Genomic DNA, 21160 nt, shown 5'->3' on the forward strand with positions numbered 1-21160 from the left:
GAGCCCATTACACAGAAACATATCAAGTCTCTCAACAAGAATAATAAATCTGTCCATTCCAGCATCCTTATATACATGGACACAATCTATTTTCATTTTGTTTTGTCCTTAAATTATGTATATAGAATGGCCCAAATATTTGTGTGCTAAGCTATATTTTTCAAAACATGTGAGCCTGACTCTTTTCTCCTTTGAGTGACTTCAAAACTGTAAAAGGCCAACCTGGATAACTGGGGGGTGGGGGGGTGGGGGTGGAGTGACATTTTATATTCATGCCCTTCTCCTGCCTGTGCCTCAAGGAATACTTCAAGAACAGTGACATCAGTCAGAACAACAACTCAAAAGGATCATCCTGTCATCACAACACAACAATGGACACTAAACAAATATAAAACACAAAACTTATCAGGATTTCTCTTGATGATAGATGATAAAATTTGACTTTGTTATATATTGCTTTTGTGGCACAGACAGAAAAAATAAATAACCAATTATCAATAACAGTCCATTTCCCATACAAGCTGCAAGAAACGATATGTATGAACAATGCAATACTTGAGATGAGCGAGCTAAATTGGACTGATAATTACATTTCCTGATTTATTCAGGAAATGAAAATGTAAGAATAAGTGGGGTGGAATATTAGTGATGAGACGTGTTGCAAAAGCAGTCAGATGCTGGAGGATACCTGCTGGGACCCCTGGCCATTGACCTGTGAGGTCCCGCAAGGTTCTATTCTTTCCCTCCTGCTTTTTAACATGTACATGAAACTGCTGGGTGAATTTTGGAGTTGGGTGACATCTCTACACAGATGACACACAACTCTATTACTCTTTTCCACCCCATTCCAAGGAAGCTCCCTAGATCCTGGACCAGTGCCTGGCAGCTGTGATGGACTGAATGAGGGCCTACAAGCTGAAGCCAAATCCAGACAAGACAGAGGTCCTCCTAGTCAGTCGCAAGGCCGATCGGGGTATAGGGTGGCAACCTGTGTTTAATGGGGTTACACTCCCCCTGAAGACACAGGTCCACAGTCTGGAGGTCCTCCTGGACTCAGCGTTGACGCTTGAACCTCAGGTGTCAGAGGTGGCTGAGAGGGCCTTTGCACAATTACAACTTGTGCACCAGCTGTGACTGTACCTCGTAAAGTCTGACTTGGCCATAGTGGTCCATGCCTTCGTTACGTCTAGAATGAACTACTGCAATGCACTTTACGTGGGGCTGCCTTGAAGATGTCTCGGAAATTGCAGTTGTTGCAATGGTCACAGCTCGACTGGCTGCTGATGAGTTTCCAGACCCAATTAAAAGTGCAGGTTATTACCTATAAAGCCCTATACGCTTCGGGTCCAACCTATCTTTGAGACCATATCTCCTTCTATAAACCGGCACTGGCACTATGATCTACTGTGGAGGACCTCCTCTTGGTCCCGCCTCTGTCTCAAGTGCGGTTGGAGGGAAGAGAGAGAGTGCCTTCTCGGTGGTGGCCTCCTGAGAGATTAGACTAGCCCCCACTCTCCAAGCCTTCCATATACAAGACATGGCTATTTTGACAAGGCTTTGACCATTATAGAATACTGTATTGAACATATCTGAGGACCTTGAGACTATTTCACTGTGCACTTTATGTGACTGATATTGATTGTAATTGTTTTTTTGTTGCTTTTACTGATTTTAATCAGGGGGGATTTGTGATGTTTATGTTGGTTGTTATTGCTCTTGTGTTATTGTCTTCACACTTTTTGTATTTTGCATGTTTGCACCCTTGAGTGCTTTATGAGCTGCTCCGAGTCCCTTTGGAAGATGCTGGCAGGGTATAAATAAAGATTATTATTATTATTACTGTATTATTATCTGGTGCAAACTGAGGAAACCATGAAAATTGCAGTGTCTGCCACTGGTTCGTCTAATCCAGTGGTTCCCAAATTTATTTGGCCTACCGCCCCCTTTCCAGAAAAAAATATTACTCAGCGCCCCATGGAAATTAATTTTTTTTAAATTTTAATAGAAATTATATCGAAAAAATATATGTATAAATGCATATGGTAAATGCACCTGTGTCCATCACTGCGCTCCTGGATCGCTGCAGCGCCCACCAGGGGGTGGTAGCACCCACTTTGGGAATCACTGGTCTAATCCAAGCCCTGCCAAAGAAACCATGGAACAGGAGTAATGACAAGAAGCTGTGCCATCGTTTGACCTTGGACTTTATATTAACAAGACTGTTTCTGGTGATCAACTGAAAGCCCAATTACTGCAAAATCCACAGTCTCCATTGCCAGGATATGTGAATAAGAAGTTTTCATCTGAAATGGTTCAGCAGATTTCCCTGGTCAGCCTACTCAATTCAAATGCAATGTGCACTCTGTAAGTACTGTGTGGTGTTTGGAGGAGAAGTTGGGGGTAAAGTTGTCATTGGCAGCTTGGTTCATTGGTTGCTAAACCATTTGTGTGATGGAAAGATGCAATAGAAGTCTTCAATGGATACCAAAAAACAGAGTAGCATCAGAACAACTTGTGCTTGGCTGAAAACCTCTTTCTCGTAATTAACCGTGAAGATCTTCACAATAAAGAAAATAAGAAGAAAGGAGAAGAAAACAGAATTAAATTCCTGCCAATTGTGGAAAGTATTTTCCTTTGTGGGTGACAAGAACAGGCTTTAAGAGGGAGCAAATATTCAGGACCTATTACCTGTAAAGAACATTTTCACAATGATGGTAATTTCAGGGCCTTGTTGAGATCTCGTACCAGATCAGGATATAGTGACCTGAAGAGCCATCTTGAAACTGCAGCTATGAATGCCCAATATACTAGTTCTCAAATACAAAATGAACTAATAAACATTTGTGGTGACATGATAGTTCAAAAATTGTTGAAAGACACCGTGTATCAAAGTGTTTCTCTGTTTTGGCAGATTAAACTTTGGATGTGAGTAACTCAGAACAGTTATTGCTCTCCGTAAGGTATGTTGATGTCAAAGTTGCAGGAATAAGAGAAGACTTTATAGTCATTGTGAAGAAAAGTGATATGACAAGTGGAGACTTGCAGACATTATTTTGAAAACACTGTAAAAATTGCGCTGAACTTGCAATATTTGTGTGGACAAGGTGTGATGGAGCTGCTAATATGAGTGGTCATATTAGTGGAGCACAGGCAATTATATCACAGAAGTATCTAATGGCTGTCTACATCCACTGCAATGTTCACTCACTAAATCTAGCCTTAGCAAAGACTTGCAGCATTCCACTTGTCAGAAACTGCCAAGGAACAATATCATCTGTGTGCAATTTCTTCAGATTGTTGAACTGATGGTGAGAACACTTGAAGAACTAAAAGAGAGTCCTCTATACTACAGTGAGACTTCTTCCCAAGCTGAACAACTTCTTTTAGCTTTTCTGAATGCTGAATTTGTAGTAACCATACACATTCTAAGAAAGCTTCTGTCATCATCCCTTCAGCTTAGAAAACATTACAAAGAGTAGATATGGACATTTTAGGTAGTTTGCAGCATGTTGACAGTCTCTTAGAAAAAGCCAGGGAGATGTCCACAGAATCTGTGAAAAATTTCCAGGAGATCTTTGACAGAGCAAGATCAGTGGTGGAGTCTATGGGTGGAGAAGTGAGGATTCCTTGCATCTGTTCAAGGCAGACTTGTAAAAGCAACATCCAGGCAACTTCATTAACACCAATGGAATTTTATAGGCTAAATATGTATATCCCATTTCTGGACATTTTCTGCAGTCAGCTTCAAGAAAGGTTTACAAGGCACAGGGAAGCACTTCAGGAACTGGAAGTATTCCTCCCTATTAATTGTGGCCATTTAAAATCTAACTTGAATGAGCGCACAGAACCTTACAATGAATTCCTTTAAGATACTGACACACACTGATGGAAGAATTTGACCTGTGGTGTAGAAAATTGAAAAATATTGCACCTGCAGAAAAACCATCAAAGGCACTGGAAGCATATTTTGTCCATGATGGACAGTTTTTTTTTTCTGAATGTGAAGAAACTTCTTCAGATTTCTGCAACATTGCCAGTGTCAACAGCTTCAAAGGAAAAGTCGTTTTCAACTCTTAAACATTTGAAAACATACATAAGAAGCACAATGGAGCAAGAAAGACTGACTGGACTTGCACTCTTGAGTGTCCACCAAAGTTTATCAATCGAGCCTGATTTCTGTCAAAGTGTATTGACACAGTTTTCAAGTGTTTACAACAGACATTGTGGTATTCTTTTGTAAGAAAATTACTCTTGTAATTAAGAGACATTTTCAGTTTTTTAAAGACTTGAAACTTTGTAACTAAAATAGAAATGTGATTTAATTATGTCTATATAAAAATATAAAATGAATCATATAATTTAAATTATTTTGAGTTATGGACCTACTCTTCATGATTCGCTAAAAAAATGTTTCATCATCCCCCCCCCCAATTGTTTTCTGCCTATGGCCCTGCTCCCACAGCACTACATTTCAAATGAATTGTTTCTCTTCTTGTTGGATATTTTCACAGTTCAGCTTCCCCAACCATAGTACAGCACAAAAAAAATCCAAATTTTGGTATTCAGTCATATCTCTACACAAGAATTTTGTCTAGTTCCTTGATAGCTGCCTATCCGAGTTTTAGTTGTCTTCTTATTTCTTGACTACAATCTTCATTTTGATTAATGACAGTTAATGACTGAGCCATGTCACGGTATGGAAAATCTTAAACTATTTCAACATCTTAATCAGCTACTTTAAAGTTATGCAAATCATAAATGGTCATTATTTTTGGTTTCTTAATGTTCAGCTGTAACCCTGCCTTTATATTTTCTTTCTCGACTTTTTTTTAAAATGTTTGTTTCAAGTCTTTGCTATTTCCTGCTAGGAAAACTAGAACTACTGTGGCCAATAAAAGCAAGAGTTTAGTGATACCTTAAAATATTTTATTGAAAAAAATTTCATGGAGTAGAGTTCACTGGTGCCTCAATAAATGTACTAGTCTTTAATGTGGGAGACTCTTAAATTTAGTAATGGTATAGATTATTCCTCACCTCAGAAAATTCTTATCCATTGGAGTAGCCTATATTGGATGCAATATTATCCAGAATGCCGGAACTTGATCTCTATGTTAACTGATTTCAAGAAGTGTCTAGATAGAAAGGAGTAAGGTAATATATATTATATCAAATAAAGACTAGTCAGGTTGGAAATTGGCTGGAGGTAGAAACAATTCAGTTCCCCAATATGTAAGCTGACAAAATGCTTGTTTCTTGCTTTGTGTGCTTCTATTCTCAAACCTATTTTTTCCTTTGGCATTTTATAGCAGTGTATAAAATGTTTATAGGTTAAAGTGTTGCCATAGTCATAAGTAAGCCTGTGGTTTATGATGAAAGTAGAGACATCAGTCTTGAACCGTAGCATTGAGTCTGCATTGAAAATGCACAGTGTTGCTATGGAACTCCCACTAAGGCATTGCTGAGCATAAATGCCTGCATCCTCCAAATATCTTTGCACATGTTCTATCACGAGGCTCTTTGTTTTGATATAATACTATTGGACACAGAACAACAACACATTGGGATCGAAACAGTTATATTTAAGCAGATACTTTATTTCTGCTAATGAAACTTAAATTTCACTATCCCTTTTTTTGGTCCTCACATGGCTAAGAAGAGAAGCAGTCTGCCTGCATTGAAATTCCTCCAAACCAACTGAACTACAACAGAAACAACATCTGAAACAAAATGCAGGTCTATATCAGCATTTTCTTCTTTTGTATGTTTTCTTAACATATTTTGCCTGATGAAGAAACCACTGGATGTATTTTGTGCATTTCAGTTAGCCAAGAAAGATATCATGATTTCGTGGATTTTAGATGTTGTTGTATTTTGCTGCATGCCCGGTATTGCGACCCCTAAATATGGCTTTGTGTGTGTGTGTGTGTGTGTGTGTGTGTTTATGATCTCTCATTTTCATTCAGCTAGATGAGATGTTATGTTGGGCCTAGCTGTGATAATGGCTTTAAGTTTGCATGCAAGTTTGTACCATCCACCTCACTGCCTAAGAGACTCCCTGGCCGAGCTTACAGAACTGGTCTCAGAGATGTTGTTAGAGTCGCCCAGACTTTTGCTTCTGGGTGACTTCAACACACCACTGGAGGCCAGTTTGTCAGGTGCAGCTCGGGTGTTCACGGTATCCATGACACAAATGGGCCTATCCCAATTGGTTTCTGGGCCAACACATTCAGCAGGCCATACCCTTGATATGATTTTCAGCTTGGAACATATGGATCTGTGGGCGGAGGTGATCAATACCTCTGAATTGTCATGGACATATTTACATATTTTAAATTGTATACTAATGTTTTTATGTCAAGCCAATTTGAGTCCCTTTTGGGGAGATAAAGAAGGGTATAAGTAAATATAATAGTAATAACAATGTCATAAAGTATGCATTAAGTCCCAAAGCATCTTTACACTTTCCTTCTGGAAAATTCTACTGGGAATTCTACTGAAAAACAATCCATTATGTATTGGATTGCTCTGGACAAACATGTTCATGGTAAAAATGCTTATTTTATGTTATTTGTACATACAATATTGTATTTACCTAAGGGGGACTATCATTAATATCTTCCTATATCACTACAGAGTTATGCAAATAATTCTCTTTAAAATGTTGCTTATTTTTAAACAGTATAGAAACCAAACTACATTACATAAAATTTGGAATGTGAAAACACTCAGAGGAATATATGATTATCATGCATTTCTGAAGTACTTAGCTTTTAAAATTCAATTATTGTTTCACATTGCAGCTGTCATACACCCTTCACCCATGTAGATTTTTACATGGTTCTCTTATGGCATCTCCTGCCTAAAAGTTAATGTTTTAGAAATACCACAGAGGAAGCTGTTCTTTCAGATGTGAGAGCGCTGAATAAAATATGCTTATGGTAGTGGAGAGATAACTGAGGAAATTTGTTGAATAGATTAACAAGGAATGGTAGAACTGAAAAAATGTTCCATGAAGTGCTATATATTTTAATTAATCACACAAGACTGATATTGTTACAGCAGGACAAATAGCTGGGGATTGTAGTTTGGTGAGGCATCCGCACTTTTTGGCAGGGAATACTAACATCTTGAGTACATCTACAATTTAGAATTAATGTTGTTTGACATCACTTTAACTGTCATGGCTCAATGCTATGTAATTCTGGGAGTTGTAGTTTGGTAAGGTGCTAAAAACCTATCTACAGACCAGATAAATGTAACCATTTTAATTTAAAAATTAGTCATTTAAATTCTAGCCCTTATCTACTGCCAGATTGTATTGGTCTGGTGTGAAATAATAAAAGAGAGTGCGTCCGTTTTCTCTGCCATGTCTCTGAAACTGTGAGATCTATATCTTTAAAACTTGCCATGAGTGCTAAGGGGGTCCCAGGGACATGCAATTTAGAGGATTAATGGTGGTTAAAGCACAGTGTGTTAAAGCGCTGAGCTGCTGAACTTGCAAACCGAAAGGTCCCAGGTTCAAATCCCGGGAGCGGAATGAGCGCCCGCTGTTAGCCCCAGCTCCTGCCAACCTAGCAGTTCGAAAACATGCAAATGTGAGTAGATCAATAGGTACCACTCCGCTGGGAAGGTAACGGCGCTCCATGCAGTCATGCCAGCCACATGACCTTGGAGGTGTCTACGGACAACGCCGGCTCTTCGGCTTAGAAATGGAGACAAGCACCAACCCCCAGAGTCGGTCACGACTGGACTTAACGTCAGGGGAAAACCTTTATCTTTACTATTTTAAATCTACTGTACAACACATAGTCATTAGGCAGTATTGAGCCACTAAGCCAGAAGGTAGTTTTTTTTCTTTTTTAAAAAACAAGTTATAATTGTTATTGAATTATGTGGATTTTTTTTCTATTATCTCATTTCTTTCTGAAATTACTGTTAGTCATTTTAAGCATGGTTATACCTTGGAAAAACCAATGTGCAAATAAACATGAAAAAGATAAATATAGACAATGTTGGCTAATTTAAATGTGTCAACCTTTACAGACTGTTCCAGTTGAGAACTCTCCCTGTTGAATATCTGCATCATCTGCAGCTCTTAAAGGCTTAGGCCCCATCTACACTGTCAGATAAAATCCAAATTGTTGGTTTTGAACTAGATTGTATTAGTCTACACTACCATATAATCAAATTCAAAGCAGATAATCTGGATTTTATTAGAGAGTGTAGAAGGGGCCTTAGAAGCACTGTTAGGTTGAAAAGAGTCACAAGGATGGGCTGCAAGTTGTGCATTTTTATAAGATGTCAATAATTAACAATTTCTGTCTACAAAACAACTTTGAACAAGAATGATTCTGAATTGGAAATTACTAGTTTGTGTCTGTTTGTGTCCACTTGAAATAATTATATGGTATGCATAATGAGCAAACAATTTGCTTAAGATGTAGATCTGGATGCTTGGATTTGAGTGTGTAGAGTTTCAGAAACTCGTGGGGTCTGGTAAGGCTAAAAAAGAGACCTAAGAAGTCAACATTTGGAAGAATAGGGTGGATGGAAAAATCAGTAAGATAGAATACAGGATGATGAGAGAAAAGAAACAGCACAGGGGTGAGAAAGACAAAATGATTTCTAACTGGAGACAGAAAGACTAGCATTAAGGTGAGAGAGTGCGGAATGAGTATAAGAGAGAGAAAAGGGTAGGACTGACCTAGAGATTGAAAAAAAAAAAGAAAATATTCAAACACTAGTGATTTTTTTTTTCAAATATCAAGAATTGCTGACCAAAAAAATAATAATCTTGGACTGATAAGAGCTTTTACAGCATGTGACTTATTCCATAAAAAATTGCACAGATTTGTTTTGCACAGAAAATAAATAATAATAATAATACTTTATTTTTATATCCCGCTCCCATTTCCCCGAAGGGACTTGGGGCGGCTCACATGGGGACAAGCCCAGTATCAACATACATTTAAAACAAAGTCCATAATTAAAACAATATAAAAAATAAAACAGCATAAAACAGCATTAAAACATAGAACATAACAGTCCTTTAGAACCTGGGCATGGTAAGGAGTGTGTAGGGTGAGCTTGTACAGGACTCTGAGTGGGCTCAAGGATAATATAGGGGTGATCAGGGAAAGGCGAGGGAAGTCTCACTAAAATGTTAACAGTCAACAAGGGTGAGGGACTGATAAAGTGCAGTGAAAGTACAAATTGAGTATCTAACTGGACTATTCATTTGAAGGTGCACTGAAATAGCCATGTTTTAAGGTCCTTAAGAAAAGTGGACAGGGAGGGTGCCAATCTGATCTCCCTGGGGAGGGAGTTCCAGAGCTGAGGGGCCACCACCAAGAAGGCCCTCTCCCTTGTCCCCACCATTCACATCTGAGATGGAGGTGGGAGCGAGAGAAGAGCCTCCCCAGAAGATCTCAGGGACCATGTGGGTTCATAGAGGAGGAGGCGATCGTGGAGATAAGCAGGTCCTGAACCGTTTAGGGCTTTATAGGTAATAACCTACACCTTGAATTGGGCCTGGAAACTAATCGGTAGCCAATGGAGCTGCTTAAACAGGATGGTTGACCGCTCTCTGTAGCCTGCTCCAGTTATCAATCTGGGTGCTGATCTTTGTACCAACTGAAGTTTCCAAGCCATCTTCAAAGGAACTAGCAGAAGTTATTTCAGAACCACTAGCAATCATCGATGAGAGTTCTTGGAGAATGGGAGAAGTCCCAGCAGATTGGAGGAGGGCAAATGTGGTCCCTATCTTCAAGAAGGGAAAAAAGGACGATCCAAACAATTACCGTCCAAACAGCCTCACATCGATACCAAGCAAGATTCTGGAAAAGATCATTAAGGAAGGGGTCTGCGAACACTTAGAAACAAATGCGATTATCGGTAATAGTCAACACGGATTTACCAAAAACAAGTCATGCCAGACTAATCTGATCTCTTTTTTCAATAGAGTTACAAGCTGGGTCGATATAGGGAACATTGTGAATGTAGCATACCTGGATTTCAGTAAGACCTTCGACAAAGTCCCCCACAACCTTCTGGCAAACAAACTAGTAAAATGTGGGCTAGACAAAACTACAGTTAGGTGGATCTGTAATTGGCTAGGCGAATGAACCCAAAAGATGCTCACCAATGTGATGTCTTCATCATAGAAAGAAGTGACAAGTGGAGTGCTGCAAGGCTCCGTCCTGGGCCCGGTTCTGTTCAACATCTTTATTAATGACTTAGATGAAGGGTTAGAAGGCTCAATCATCAAGTTTGCAGACGACACCAAACTGGGTGGGATAGCTAACACTCCAGAAGACAGGAGCAGAATTCAAAACGATCTTAACAGACTAGAGAGACAGACAGAAACTAACAAAATGAAGTTCAACAGTGTCAAATGCAAGATATTCCACTTAGGCAGAAAAAATGGAATGCAAAGATACAGAATGTGGGACACCTGGCTTGACAGCAGTGCGCGTGAAAAAGACCTTGGAGTCCTCGTGGACAACAAGTTAAACATAAGCCAACAATGTGATGCGGCAGCGAAAAAAGCCAATGGAATTTTGGCCTGCATAAATAGGGGTATACCGTCTAGATCCAGGGAAGTCATGCTACCCCTCTATTCTGCCTTGGTCAGGGCACACCTGGAATACTGTGTCCAATTCTGGGCACCGCAGCTGAAGAGAGATGTTGACAAGCTGGAATGTGTCCAGAGGAGGGCAACTAAAATGATCAAGGGTCTGGAGAACAAGCCCTATGAGGAGCGGCTTAAAGAGCTGGGCATGTTTAGCCTGCAGAAGAGAAGGCTGAGAGGAGACATGATAGCCATGTATAAATATGTGAGGGGAAGTCATACAGAGGAGGGAGAAAGCTTGTTTTCTGCTGCCCTGGAGATTAGGACACGGAACAATGGCTTTAAACTGAACCTGAGCATCAAGCGTCAGCATTGAGTTCAGGAGGACTCCCAGACTGCGGACCTGTGTCCTCAGGGGGAGTGCCACCCCGTCGAGCACAGGTTGCCACCCTATACCCCAATCGGCCATACGACTGACCTGGAGGATCTCTGTCTTGTCAGGATTAAGTATCAGCTTATTAGCCCTCATCCAGTCCATCACAGCAGCCAGGAACTGATTCAGGAACCGAGGGGCTTCCTTGGAATTCGATGGAAAGGAGCAGTAGAGTTGAGTGTCATCTGTGTAGAGATGGCACCGAACTCCAAAACTCCAGATGACCTCTCCCAGCGGTTTCATGTAGATGTTAAAAAGCATGGGAGACAGAATGGAACCTTGCGGGACCTCACAGGTCAATGGCCAGGGATCCGATCAGGAGTCTCCCAGCTTCACCAACTGGGAACGGCCCTCCAGGAAGGAGCGGAGCCATTGCAGAGCAACACCCCCAATATCCATTCCGGAGAGTCGACCCAGAAGGATAGTCAATGGGATCAAAAGCCACTGAGATGTCCAGGAGAACCAACAGAGTCACACTCCCCCTGTCGAGTTCTTTGCAAAGGTCATCCATCAAGGCGACCAAAGCCATCTCAGACTGCAACGGATCTAGATAATCAGTCTCAAGCAGGAATCCCCGGAGGTGGGAAGCGACCACCTGCTCCAGAACCTTGCCCAGAAAGGGGAGGTTGGAAATTGGCCTTTTCTGCACAGAAATACTTTTATCTACATGAAAAATGCCAGCTCCTGTGCTATTTTCTATGCAAAATAACCATTTGCATATTTCACACAGATTCCAAACACTGGAGAATTTGAAAACTTTCTCATAGCTAGAAGAAAACAGCTACATTCACATGTTATTTTCCTCAAGAAGAAAATAATGAAAATTACATAATGTTTTAACCAGAGTGAACCTAGGTATTGAATAAAGTGGCTTTTTATGTAGTGGCTTGAGGAGTAGACTACCTGAAGTACCAAACAATTTTGATTGTTTTGAAACCTGTTGTAGTGTCAATCTGTATTATGTCACTCTCCACTATTTAAGATTCTGGCCTTACATTTTCAGGTAACTGACCTTCTATAAAGGACATAATCAACATGGAATTCACTTTCTACTGGGAGCTGTCTTTATTCTGTCTTTCTGATCTTAGGCAAAGCACCTGCAGACATTTGTCTTCACAAAGTTCTTGCCAACAACCAGCTGCACCTGCATCCATCTTTTGTTTCAACTCTTTTAATTTGATTTTTATGATTTTATTGTATTATGTAAAACAACTTGAATGCCAGAAGAATTTTATTATATTATGTGAAGCTACCTGTGCACCCATGGGTCAAGGTGGTAGGGTGAAGCATAAATTACTATAATCTTCAATGAGAGGGAGTGAATAATCCTTCTAGAAAATACTTAAGAGCTGGCCACATTGAATTATCAATAGCGCACAATGAATGAATAGCTAAAACAAAACTGAAGAGCTGTTTCAAATTGTTGTCAAGAGAACATAATTATATATGAAATATCTAAAAAATATTTGGGAAAAATAGGCTAAGAAGTCCTTGCTGAAGCAGGTTATACATAGGAGCATTTGAACTACCCTTGATTCAAAGGGGCAAGCAGATAAGGAATAATAATATGTTGTAGTAAAAGACCATTCTACCATACAGTAGAAAGACAAATGCATAGTCAAATAAAAAGGTATTTTCCAGCAAAATAAGAATGGACAGAGGACCAACTGAGCCTCCCAGAAGAAGACATTCCACAATTTGGGAGCAGTAACTAAGGGCCCTTCTACACTATACTAAAACCTGGGAGGAAGCGTCTATAGTTCCTACCCCCAACCCAAACCCCAGGCTTTCCTGGGAGGGGTGGGTAGATGCTATCCCAGGATTGCCTGGGGATGTCATCCAGCCCCCCCCTCCAGCCCTCCCATTTCACCCTCCAAACATACTGGAGAGGCCTACACACTTTTTTGTTACTCCCCTCATCATCTATCCTCTAGACTGTTTGCTATCTTATGTCTCTGTTCCCCGTGGTTTTATTCTTATCTTTTTCTCACCCCAAGTTTTAACTGAGTGTTCATGCGGCCCGCCCTGTTATATTGCTTTTTTTTATTTTGTGTTGTACTGTACATGATTATTTATTGTATTGTTGTAATTGTATTATGATATGTTGTTTTTATATTTTGCTATATTGTATTGTCCTGGGCATGGCCCCATGTAAGCCGCCCCGAGTCCCCGTTGGGGAGATGGTGGCGGGGTATAAATAAAGTTTTATTATTATTATTATTATTACCGGCAGCACAGATCTCTCTCTACAGTACTCCTGGTGCAAGAAAGTAGCACATCAGGAAATCCCTCCTACCCCCACCTCCTGATGCACCATTTAATGATGTCAGGAGGACTGTAGAGAGAGAGGCTTGTGCTGCCAGTAGGCCACTCTGGTATATTTGGGGGGGGGGCAAAATGGGTGGCTGGAGGGGAGGGAGTGGGCACCATCTTGCTCCTCTGGGCTTTTTGGAGACCAAAGCAGTAGGATGGCTGTGGGGACTGACTTCCAGGACTGCAGAAGCAGTCCTAGAAGTCAGTTCCCACAGGGCCCTCATCTATAAAGACTCAGACAGGTCCTGGATTTGGGGGCTGTTTGGAAGGGCCTGAGAAGACTCCCTACTTTATCTCTGCCAGGTGCTTGTGGGATGAAAATCCCTTAGGGATGTTAAAAGTTGGGGAGACTCAAAGAAGGAAGAAACAGTTTTTCAGGTAGACTATACACAAGCTGTGTCACAAGCTGTGTAAGTAGCACTGTGAATTGTAGCCAGAAATAGACCAATCAGCCAATGAAGTTGTTCCCAGTAACCAGCCCAAATCAGCAATATAGTTTCATCATTTTGAACCTACTTCAGTTTTTGAACAGTTTCCAAAGGCAGCCTCCATGATAGCCTGCCTTCGGAAGCTGCCTTTGGTTACAGAAATTTAAACAGGATATAATGCACGTGTCAAGATAGCCAGAAGTGACATCTTCATGAACAGGCACAGATGGTAAAGACTGAGAAACCGGTTCGCTATGAAAATCCACAAAATGACATCTCCCAGAATATTCAGGATGTCCTCTTCTGCTAGAGTCCTCCAACACTCTAGAACAGACATAGTGTGGGAATTACAAAAAGATGTATTCCTTACTCTGAATGGAAGCTGAACACAACCTGATGTCTCCAAAAATGTGTTTCCAAAACTTTGTAAAACACATTAAAACAGAAGATGATGGAAGCATCCTGGCTACTTGAAAAATCAAAAGAGATATTTAATTCTACCCTCTTTCTTCATATAACCAAGGAAAGGAGGGGTGAGGTGGATTCTGGCAAGTTCTCTGCACTTTCATTGGTTCATCACCCACTTCTCCATGCTCTGAGCTCTAAAAAGCACACAGAAAAATGATGGGTTTTTAACAGACTAGGATTTTAAGATGGGTACCTGTGCTTTCTTGGCGTCTTCTGTCTTCTGCATAATTCTGGGAAACGTAATTTAGGGTGGGGCCATTGCAATTCTCAGCTAGAGAGGGCCTCACCTTCCCAAACTACATTTTCCAGAGTTCTGCAGGAGGTAAAAGACACTAAGAAAGTGGGAGTGCCCATTTTAAAATGCTAGTATGATAAAGTCCTCTGTTGGAGCCCTCAGGCCCTCAACCAGAATGTTTTAAGACCGTGGTAAGCAACATTCCATTCCTCCTGGTAGACCAAATTACCATGTTCCAAGATGTAAGGTGGGGGTCACATCATTTTCATCCACCATTTTGGATGATTTTGTGCAGTTTTTGAGAAACTGGAGAGCTTTCACATCAACCGGGCTGTGGCGCAGCTGTTGAGCAGCTGCCTTAAATCACTCTGACCATGAGGTCATGAGTTCGAGGCCAGCCCGTGGCGGGGTGAGCACCCGTCAATTAAAAATAAAAAATAGCCCCTGCTCGTTGCTGACCTAGCAACCCGAAAGATAGTTGCATCTATCAAGTAGGAGATAAGGTACCACTTATAAAAAGTGGGGAGGCAAGATTAACTAATTTACGACCTGGTATGAGGAAGTGCCGTCAGTGTGGATGATGAAGCAGCTGCTCCCCCCTGTGGCCAGAATCGAACATCCCCTCAGAAGAAGGTTAACTTGCCTCTGCGTGTCTCTCTCTGTCTCTGTTTGATGTGTTTATGGGCATTGAATGTTTGCCCTATGTGTGTTATAATGTGATCCGCCCTGAGTCCCCTTCGGGGTGAGAAGGGCGGAATATAAATACTGTAAATAAATAAATAAATAATAAACTTACTTTATTGATTTATTTGCCTATTTATTGGATATATATCATGCTTCTCTCCTGGAATCCAAACATTACTGTCATTTAAAACAAGATTAAATGTTGCTTTACAGGAGTTAAAAATAAATAAATAACAATATTATTAAAAACCCTACTATAAAGGCACCATATCCTATCTGATCTTAGAAGCTAAGTAGGATCCACCTGATTAGTACTTGAATGGGAGATGGTCAACGAATACTAGGTGTTATAGCCTATATTTAAGAGGAAAGAACTGATGAAACCACCTCTAGGTACTCCGTGACTAAGGCCCCAACTACAGTGACCATTTAATGCAGTTTCAAGCCACTATTGACGAAAATAGTTTTCCTGAACAAATGATTACATGGGAAAACTTGGAATCAGTTTGAGGCCTGGAGGGTGATTACAAAAAACACAGAACATTGCAGCAAATTAAGAGCTTGCTTTTATGAGCTTTTGTGGGAGTTTATAGTCTGGCTTGAAGCAGTTTGAAGTTAGCTTTGAAATGCATTAAATGGTCAGTGTAGATGGCACTCAAGAAAACCCTTTAAAATTCATAGGGTTACTATAAATTGACAAGTAAGTTAAAATCATAACACATGATTATTTTGTAAATAATTTAAAATGTAATGACTAACAATAGCAAATACTTGACTGCTGACCTTTCTTTTATATTGAAAACATAAGGAATGGACAGCAGTGGAGAAATGATTTTCTGTTTTGATGTTTTGTTTGGCCTGAAAAGGTTTTCTTTTTGGAGCTTGGGTTGCTGGTGAAGAAAAACATAAAGGAAAGAGCCAAAAAAACAAAAAAAAAACAAAAAAAAAACAGGAAGAATTTTCCCCTGCACCCTGCTGTTGTCAGATTGGGTTCATTCTTTGACACACACAATCTTGATCTAATCCTATTTTTATTTTTGAGAGAAATATAGGATATAGGTTGAATACATAAACACACAGTAAGTTGCACTGGAAAAATTAAAAAGCAAAGTACAGAGAGACTGAGTAGAAAACTGGGAAAAAGGCACAACAGAAGCAAATTATTTAAGCAGAAATGAACACTGATGAACTGGAGTAGAAAGTAAATGCGTGAATTCAAAAAAGCTTTTAGTGAAAGAAGAGAAGGGATGAAGTAATTAATGAACCAAATGAGAGTTTAGAGATATAAATTTGTAAGGAGATGGACTCCTTTAAAATAAATGACTCTTATTTCTGAAGACTGATTTTCAAACATTTAAGAAGATGGCTTTATAGAGCTTGGAGATCTGGGGCTGGTTCTACACTAACATATTATGCAATTTCAACTCTATTATATGGTCAGTGTAGACCCATATAATACAGTTCAATGCAGTTCAAACCAAATTATATGGTTCTACACTGACCATATAATGCAGTGTAGAAGCAGCCTGACAGATTCAGGATGTGTTCTGGGTTGATGCAGAAACCATGAGAAGCCCAAGTGAAACAAGGTAAAAAGGATGCTCTGCATTTTTTCTTGAAAACCAAAAAGATTGTAAGGCCTCTTCTGAAAAAAGGTTCATGGTAACTATTTTATAAGAAAATAAAAATGTCTTATATGAAAGAGTAAAATTTAACAAGAGTTGCCAGGAGGTGAGAATAAAACCAATTCTGCATGCCCTCTAATTTTTCACAAATAAAAACCAGAGCCAAGCAACACCAGAGTGTGGTTAAGATGGCAATGAGGAAACATACATAAGATGAGAAAGGCTGCAGTGGTTTGCTTTTGCCTAAGCCTACTGGGAAGGACAAGATTATGCCATTTCCCATGCTTTCCCCATTGAATTAACTGAGTGCAAACTACATTTGAACGTAAACTAGGTTTGCAGCAACTGAATAAACTAGAGACGGAGTTGGTAAAGAAGAGAGAAAAACTGGGACATTCTAAAAGCAGTTGAAAAGTGAGATGTCAGAGGATTAAGTGATACTGTCCTTGCCAAAACAAGACAGGTGGAAGATAAAATGCTACATGAAATTGAAATAACCATTAAACTTTCTTGCTATTCCCACAAGCAATGGAATGCCAGATAATGTGGACACAGAAAAATTCTAGGATGCAATTGGAGGAAATGTAGCCAGATGAAAAGGGTAGATTAAATCTCAAATTTAATAGGTACATGTGTGACTATTATGAGAACTTATTGGTGGGATGTGTGGAAACTGACAGAAAACCTTCATGTGGTTGATAGCCATGCGTATGTAATGTATGAAGTATGTAGGTGGGACCACAAAATGGGACATTGTATAGAAGCTGGCAGAATGCCTACAACTTATAAGCAATGAATACATCATGATCGGTAATGATGGTGAACTTCTGGAACCTATAATGTTTCTAATGATCCATAATATCACAAAAGGTGAAAAGAGCGGGATAGAAATGAGGTTAATAAAAGCCAGCTTGGTATGCATATGCAAATAGCAAGGTCTAATTCTAAAATAAACTTTCATTCTTCCCATTTAGCATGATGTTTTGCAATACTTTAGTGGATTCAGAGCAAGACGGGATATTTCCTTGGACCAGCTCATGACTCTGAAGACAAATTACTAAGAACTTCTTATGCCGAAAAAAACGTTTGTTCATCAGAAGAGAAAAGAAAAGGCTCTTGTTATTCATGGGAAGAACCAGACCATTTGATAAGTGATTTTGGTGTACATTTTCACCCAAAGGTCATAGATATCAACCACAAAGCCACAGACCATTGTTTTTTTAAAAAATTGTTATTACCGTATTTGTGCTTGTTAAACTTTTCTCATTTTTTAACATTTGTTTTTTTAAAAAACTCCCAAAGAAACAGAAGGTGAAAAGCGCCTATGAGTAAATGTTACATCCAACAAGCTACAGATGACATTGACCAACTGCGGGACAGAGAGGCAATCTTCCTCAGAGTGAGATGCAAACACGTAAAGGAAAGAACTGTGCCAGGGGTGATAAACTCTTCCTTCACTTTCACAAATGTCTAGCCAATGATAATATGCAATGTAATGAAAAAACAGAACAAAGAGGGTTTTTGGTGATATGGAGGTTTCACATACAAGGCTCTATTTAGTTTCTTTTTATACTTTATTGTGTATTTTTTTTCTCATCATATAACACACAATAAAGCCAGCAGAGAAACATGTCAGGTACTTGTGTCTTATAAAAAACAAATAAAAACAGTAACTTAAATAGTCTCTAGAATCAGCAGGAAAGCCACATACATATACTACTACTACTACTACTACTACTACTAACAATAATAACAATAATAATAGCAACAACAACAACAGCAACATAGCCAGTAATAAATAATCTCATGTCTCCAAACATTTTTCCTCTCTCTTACTGGAATTCAAATGAATATAGATGGGCCAAAACTCTAAAACATGATGGGACTTTCTGAATGGGATCATAGAGTCTATCAGATGAGAAGTTAATTATTTTTAAAAGACCTTTATTTTGCATTCTGGCCATTCAGAGCTTTGCTGTAATTCTACAATAACATTGTCAAACTCTAGTATAATAGATATTCTAGACCCTAAATCTCATCAACTATGGCCAATGTTCACAGATTATAGGATCAGGAGTCCCAAACATCTGAAGGACAAGAGATTGAGAACCACTGCAGACTTGGATAATATCTCTGTTTTTGATTTTGTACAAACAGAATAAAAGCCTCATTTTCTCTCTCCCCCCCCCCCCATTTCCTTTCCATTTTTAAAAAAAAGTTAGCAAGAGGTTCTTTCTACTTTCCCTGTCCTAATATCCCAGAATGAAAGAGAAGATAAATAAAAGTAAAAATAACAGAATACTGCAATTCTGTCCTCAGTTATTCAGTATCACTGCATTCAGGAAAGGTTATTATCTAGTAAATGTCTTTACAACTGCAACTTGGGAGTAAATAAGAATAAATGTAATATAATAAAATAAAATAAGAACAATTTTGTGTTCATTTTAATTCATAGACTAGAAAATTTTATTGCCATGTTCTGATTTTTAAGGAAAATAAGAAGGCATATTTCCTTTTGTAAATCATTTTAATAGCTCTACTGCATTAGAATTGGAGATTAACCATAAAATATAGAATAAACTAGAATAGAATAGCTTTATTGTCATTGTAATATTGCACAACAAAATGAAATGCCCTTCCCAGCACACACCACAAAACAACACACCCATCCCTCCACACCCCAACCACCACCATACAGCCTCCAATGCCACATCAATGTGAAACCATGGAGTTCAACATTGTCCAGATGAAGTCCAACAGAAAAGTGATTGCATTTGCCATAAAGCAGGAAACCTCTGCTTTGTAATGAATTAATTTGATAGCCCATTAAACACGCACTTTGTGAAAGACACGGGTCTAGTGGGCTATGGCCCTGTGAGGACTGGGCTACGGGTAGTCCTAGGAATTCCCTGCTGCCTGTCCAAACACCCATCCCACACCTTCTTGGTTCCTAGAAGTAAAAGTAACTTACTGGCCTTCATTAGGCCTTGCAGCACAGTCCCTGGAATGTATCATTACGCACGAAAAAGCAAGGAGGAGGCAGGAGTGATTTAGCCACCTCTTGTTTCCTTGGCATAATGGGTACATCCAAGGAAGTATGCTGCAAGGCCTCATGGAGGCCAGTAAATTATCCCCCCCCCCATTTTAAGGGGTTTTGGGAGGGAGTGGGGGCTGTCTTTCTGTCCTCCTGAAAGGTTTCGGGAATGCATCTGGACACCCGCCCCAGAAAGCACACATTTTCTGGGGTGTGTGTGGACTACAAATCGGGAACCGTGTTTTAAAAATGTGATTGTTCCTGGTTTACACTGCTGTCTAGAACTGCCCTGAAAAAAGATGAGGAAGGGCAAAGTTCAAAATTTACAGGCACTGGTTAACTCCTGAGATTGAGTCTTGCAAACACTGCTGACGGTGGCATATCACCATCCCTCCAGTTGGGTCCATGGACAGAGTGCATGAATTATCTCCAATCATTATATGGATTTCTCTTGTAACCAACTTAAGGCGGAGGTTGGGACTGAGGAAAAAGTTCTACTGTTCAGATGCAAAACATTTTCAGCATACCAAAAAAAAAAAAACATACACACATAATAGCTTGGAGAACAAAGGCCACAACTTTATTTATAGTTGTAGACAAGGCCACATTTATAGCCCACACATGGGTCTGAATCCAGACATCTGCCAACCCCCTGTTGATCAATGAACGTGCAGATCTGGCCAGTGCCAGAGTCCCTAGGAAAGGTCTGAGAGGCGACATTTGGGCTGCATCCAGACATAGTCTCCCAGCTACCAGGGAGAATGGCTTGGAAGGTATCTACCCACCACTTGGTAAGACTGTACCATATTCCCGAGTCCTGCTGCTTGGACCCCTACAAACCAATGCCTATTGTACGCTAGTCACTGAAACCTGGATCCAAGACCCATGCCAACCACCCCCACAGCATTGTGATAGACAGACAGACAGGCAACAAAATATACAATTGTGTATGCAAAAGAAAGGGTGTGTAGGATGAATTTCATAGCAAATTACCCAAAAACCACTCTGACATGTCTTTATATAATTAACTACCTGCCTGAAGAGAGGATTTCCATCCAGGTTCTTCCTTCCTTGTCAAAGAGTACTGATATCTCACCAACCTACACAGTCCAGGATTTCATAGCATTCAACTATAGCACCTAAAGTGCTATTCCACAGTGTACAACCTTAAATCCTATGTTAAAGAATTAAACCCTCACACCTCTTTTTGAAGGGAGTAATGTTTCATTAAAAACGCAAGTTGCTTCCATTCTGAACATGAAGACATTTGTTAATTTTTCACTATTCCTTGTTTAAAAAATACACTGAACTAAGTTCTTCCCCAATGCTAGAGTGTTTTATCCATTTTGAGATAATGGAAAAATGTTTTT

The 21160-nt window shown here is 39.7% G+C and overlaps 1 long non-coding RNA gene across 1 annotated transcript; it reads left to right on the forward strand.

Annotated features, from left to right (window-relative positions):
- The first annotated feature begins 5544 nt into the window (after positions 1 to 5544).
- On the forward strand, positions 5545 to 18386 carry LOC134296168 (uncharacterized). Its single transcript, XR_010002749.1, has 2 exons — positions 5545 to 5733; positions 17731 to 18386. It is a non-coding gene; the product is annotated as an uncharacterized LOC134296168 (long non-coding RNA).
- Positions 18387 to 21160: the final 2774 nt, after the last annotated feature.

The sequence above is a fragment of the Anolis carolinensis genome, chromosome 2, assembly GCF_035594765.1.
Source record: "Anolis carolinensis isolate JA03-04 chromosome 2, rAnoCar3.1.pri, whole genome shotgun sequence".
Classification (NCBI taxonomy): domain Eukaryota; kingdom Metazoa; phylum Chordata; class Lepidosauria; order Squamata; family Dactyloidae; genus Anolis; species Anolis carolinensis.